The sequence below is a fragment of the Myotis davidii genome, unplaced genomic scaffold (genome assembly GCF_000327345.1).
Source record: "Myotis davidii unplaced genomic scaffold, ASM32734v1 scaffold168, whole genome shotgun sequence".
Lineage (NCBI taxonomy): Eukaryota > Metazoa > Chordata > Mammalia > Chiroptera > Vespertilionidae > Myotis > Myotis davidii.
The window spans coordinates 133,617-138,830 of record NW_006383016.1 but is presented as its reverse complement, the minus strand read 5'-3'; the positions used below and the strand labels follow the sequence as shown (position 1 = coordinate 138,830).

The following is a 5,214-nucleotide window of genomic DNA, read 5'->3' as shown; positions in this document are numbered from 1 at the left end:
GGCGGCGTTTATTTTTACCTTCTTTTCTCCTTCAGCCTGAGCGCTGCCGGCCGGCTCAGCCTCCGGGGAGGAGAGCCGCCGCCTAACCCCCCGGACGCCGCTCGGCCAGACCCCGGTGTTTGCTTTGCAAACGCGTGACCCTCCCCTCCCAGCGGCGCCCCGGGGCGGAAAGCCCTGGTTCTCCCCGGAAGGTGAAAGGCGCAAACAGTGTTTTATAACGAACGGACACAGCAGTCCTGGCGCTTGTGGGTTTGGGTATCAGGAAGTCAGAAGACCCGTTGCTAAATGTGGTTCTGTCTTGGGACTCAAGTGGAGAGCAGTTTCTAAAGGCCAAAAGTCAGAGGGTCTCGAATCAACATGAGTGCTTGAAAATGGAGGGAATTACCTCGTTTGGAAGGTGGTTAATATACATAAAACTAATTCTTAAGTTTGCAAATAGTCCCACCTACTGTGCACAAGGGAGTGGGATGGATATATTAATGGAAAGTGTATTTTTCACCCCAGTAAACGTCTACTTTAGATACTGGTTAATGTGAGTCCTGCTTAATCGGGACAGCATTTAAAAAAAATGGAAAAGAGTTTAAGGAGACGAATTAGTAGTAATCACAACTCTGCCCACAAGGTGCAGTCAGTCGAAAGCCTGGGCGCCGCGCAAAGCAGTGTTGACTTGAGTTCAGGAAAAGTCACTTGTGAGGAATGGAAATTTTTAGTAGCTGAGTGATGTGTCTTTATGTAGGAACGGGAGGAAGGGTGCACTTGATTTGAGGAAAATGAGTTTGAATTGTTCAATTATGTTTTATGGTGATCATCTCTACCTCAAAACAGTTATAGTAAACGCATCAAGACACCCCTCCTCCCAGTTAACGGGGGCGGGGGAAAAGAGTTATCTGGTTAGAGATACTGTAGATTCTAGAGATGCTGTAGAGATACAGTGTAGAGGGTAAACATTCCCATCTCATTACATTATGTATCTTGATAGAACACTCACAGTTGAGCACAGATAACTGCACACACCATCCCCTCCATTTTTTTGCCCTTTGTATTCATGTTTATAAACGTGAGAAATTTGAGTAGGCAGTTGGTAAAGTGGGATGTCCAGTAATGTAATTTAGCTATCTGTGCTGATGTTCTGTACTGTCCACCTTCACGTTGGCATAAATTAAAAATGGAAAAAACTAAACACGACATTCCCATCTTTTCAGTACTGCTTTGCACATTCAGTATAGAACAACTCTTTACCTTATTTTAATTATTTGTTATAAAGTCATTTTGCTGTGTAAATAAAAGTACTTAATGCTTCCTAAAATTGGGCCAGTTAAAAAAATACTTGTTTTCGTTAAAGAACTAGTGTTTTCCTTCCTTTGATTTGATTATAATTAATGCAGCTGAAGGTACTGTAGTCACCACATGGAGGAATAGCAAAAGACAGTTTCTTGAGAATGGGAGATTAGTGCAATAATAAAAGATAAGCTGGTTTTTAAAAATACTTGTTTTTTAAGTGAAAACTTGTATTTAGCAGTTATGATCATCAAAAGATGTATATTTAAAGCTTGCTAAAGAAGGGGAAGTAGGAAAAGGCTTGTCAAGTTAATAGTTCTTATTTCTTTAGTATACTGATTACTATCTTCATTCTTTTTTTTTTTTTTTTGGGGGGGGGGGCTGATTTCCTTTAACAAAGAGTCGGTATACCTGTATGGGTTTATTTTCTTAAAGTAAATACATTCCATTCCGAGCAGAGGACAAATAGTTGACACCCATGCTATTAAGTCATAGTAAATAAGCAAATGAAAAAGATTGAGTTGCTGAAAGTTAGAGAGGTAAAGCATTTATCTATTTTCTTATCTAAGTCCCTAAATTTTTGCATTTAGTTCTTTTAGTACTTTTGTGGTTAGGGTAATTGGGTCTAGCTGCAGCCAGGAACTTGTGGCAGTCTTTCTTAATTAGGTCTTTGTAGAGAATGAGTCCTAATGACTAAGGCATCTGTTGTATGCAATTAACTTTATCTTCTATGCATTTAGAAGGATTCTTGAAAAACTTGCTAAGTGCTTGTACCTTAAGTCCTAGTTGAAACCAAAAGATAGAATATACATGTAAAACCGAATCTTTCCAATGACATTTGCTTCAATTAGATTTTTATCTCTATTTCAGTGGATGAGTTTGTCAGGGGAACTATATAGAACAGTATTTCTCATTATCCTGAGGTTTAGGGAGCCAGATGATAGTTCTTATTTAGAAATTAGACTTGACTATACTTCACATTGATTTAATTTTTAGTATGTATTATAGAATTAATATGTTTATTCAGTTACAAAGTGTACAAATGTGCATGTATAAAAGTAACTCCATCTGAATAATGAGTAAAGGAATATTTCTGAATTAGTGGAAATTTATTACTGTAATTTTATAAAACTTATTTTAACTGATGTTTGTATTAATAACATCTCCTAATAAGAAAATTTGATACTAAAAGATTCAGAATTATTCTCTTATGGGCTGTCAGGTAATTTGTAGAAAAGGAAAACCTAAACCAATACTGTTTGTTTTTTTAAATTTGGTAGTCTAGCAAGGTGAATTTTTGCTGGTTCCATCATAATGAATTACCAAATTAAATGAGGTGTTCTGTGTTGGTTTGTTTGACTCTTTTTTGGAAATGTATTTTGGTGATGCACACTCTTTTAATTCTTTCCATCTGGAGAGAACTTGTAGAGGTGCTTAATCCAGATGCTTTAGTTTACAGAAATTTCCTAGAACTGAGTTGTTGGATAAAATATCAGAATATTATTATAATACAAACAGGTGTGTTTTTTGTTTGTTTTTGTTAAATATATTTTTATTGATTTCAGAGAGGATGGGAGAGGAGAGAGGGGTAGAAAAATCAATGATGAGAGAGAATCATTGATCAGCTGTCCCCGCTGCATGCCCCCTAGTGGGGACAGAGCCCAAAACCTGGGCATGTGCCCTGATTGGGAATCTAAACAAAACCTTCTGGTTCATGGGTCAACGCTCAACCACTGAGCCACATTGGCTGGACCGTATAGGAGTTTTTAGGTGAGATAGGTTTTCTTGTGTTGTTAGTTTCAGACTGCTGAGTTTAATAGTATTAAAGTGAACAAAAGCCTTCTCTTGTCTGTCACCTTTGTTTATAACAGGTCTTAAGGGTATAGTCCAGGGGTCGGCAAACTTTTTGACTCAAGGGCCACAATGGGTTCTTAAACTGGACCGGAGGGCTGGAACAAAAGCATGGATGGAGTGTTTGTGTGAACTAATATAAATTCAAAGTAAACATCATGACATAAAAGGGTACTGTCTTTTTTTTTTCAGTTTTATTCATTTCAAACGGGGCGGATTCGGCCCGCGGGCTGTAGTTTGCCCACGGCTGGCTATAGTCTAATATTTAAAAATTTAGTGGTATCTCACAGGATTTTTTGGCTTTATTTTATGTCTACATTTTTTTCTCCTGTCAAGTTGCTTATGTTCATAAAGGTAATTATTATGGGTGGTAATGATCCAGTCTTTAAGGTCCAGCAAGGATGAGGGAGGTAAATTGGACTATAAAAATATACCAGTGAATAGAGATTACTTCTAAAGAAATTATGTGGATTTCTCATAAAATATTCATGAGGCTGAGAGTGAAAATGTAAAATGAATTAATCTAGACAATTAACCGGTGGGACTGGATTGCTTTTACTTCTTGATTGGCTTGAGTTTGTTTGGGTGTGGTGTGCCCCTGAATATTTCAGTAGGCTGATTGTAATTCAGGTGCCACCTGTTATCTAAGAAACAAGCTTCTTTATATTGAAGGAATGTGGGTTATCTCTTAAAACTGAATATGTTAAATAAAATCTGTGTTTATAGGCAGATTTATTTATCTTAATCTTTAAGACAGATGAGGATTTATTGTGGTTAATTTACTTCCTATTCTTGAATGTTCTTTTATTCAATTGAAGACTTTTATGGGATGTGACAGAAGAAAATGACATGTCTAATGACAACTCATCACTCCCCAAAAAACAAGTCTGGAGATTCGTGTTTCTCACTTGTAATTCCACATACTTTAAGGTCTGTAGGAGATACCTTGTGTTTTATGCTTTTTTTAATGCCAAATTGTGGACCCTGTCATGCTAAGTTTTGGCTTTGGGAATGTTTTGAAATTGCAAGGTGGGCTGGAGGGAGGAGTGGTTTGTGTTGCACTGGACATCATCTGATAGGAGCTGCCTGACCTAAGTACTTTTGATGCTCTGCTGGCTGCTAAGCCACTAAGCTCTGCTGTTTCACCAATAGATAGTGTCTCCAGCAAGTCCTCTTGCCCCCTCCAATTTGATTGTTTTCCCTGGTAATTAGTAAGTAGGTTCTTACTTTCTGGTTACCAATAACATTAATTAGATACCAGCTTGTGTCTATAAGGAGGATTGCCTTAATGTTATACTTATTTCATATACTGGGTATAAGTACAAATGGGTATATTTAGTAAATGGGTTAAAAGAGAAGTATAGGAACTGCTTTATGTAGCAAAGTACTTCCTAAATGTTTTAATTTTGCATGTACTTGACTGGCATTAACTAATGAATTTTTTTATACTTATTTAACAGTTTAGAAATTGGGGGAAACATGCCCTTTGTATGAATAAAAGGTTCAAACATACCTTGTGTTTGTGTGATGCTTATTAATAAACTAGAGACCCAGTGCACGAATTCGTGCACCAGTGGGTCCCTCAGCCTGGCCTGCAGGATTGGGCCGAAACCGGCTCTCTGACATCCCCCGAGGGGTCCCAGATTGCAAGAGGGCACAGGCCAGGCAGAGGGACCCCACCAGTGCACGATTGGGCCTAGGGAGGGACGGGGGAGGGCTCCAGGGCGTGTCCAGCCTGTCTCAGTCCTGATCAGCCGGACCCCAGCAGCAAGCTAACCTACCAGCAGAGCGTCTACCCCCTTGTGGTCAATGTACATCATAGTGACTGGTCAACCAGTTGAGTCTGCCCCCTGGTGGTCAGTGCACATCATAGTGAGCAGTTGAGCATCCTTAGCATATTATTAGCATACTAGAGGCCCAGTGCACAAAAATTTGTGCACTGAGGAGGGGGGGTGTCCCTCTGCCCGGCCTGTGCCCTCTCGCAGTCTGGGACACCTCGGAGGATGACCACTTGCTGGCTTAGTCCTCCCCCCAGGGGATTGGGCCTAAGATGGCAATCAGGCATCCCTCTGGAAGCCTAGCAGC

The 5,214-nt window shown here is 39.5% G+C and overlaps 1 long non-coding RNA gene across 1 annotated transcript in view; it reads right to left on the bottom strand.

Moving 5' to 3' along the window:
• LOC107181701 overlaps positions 1 to 570 on the bottom strand; it is a 2,325-nt gene extending 1,755 nt beyond the window's left edge. The window contains exon 1 of the long non-coding RNA XR_001512395.1: positions 19 to 570. This is a non-coding gene — a long non-coding RNA (uncharacterized LOC107181701). The remainder of the gene's footprint in view (positions 1 to 18) is intronic.
• Positions 571 to 5,214: the final 4,644 nt, after the last annotated feature.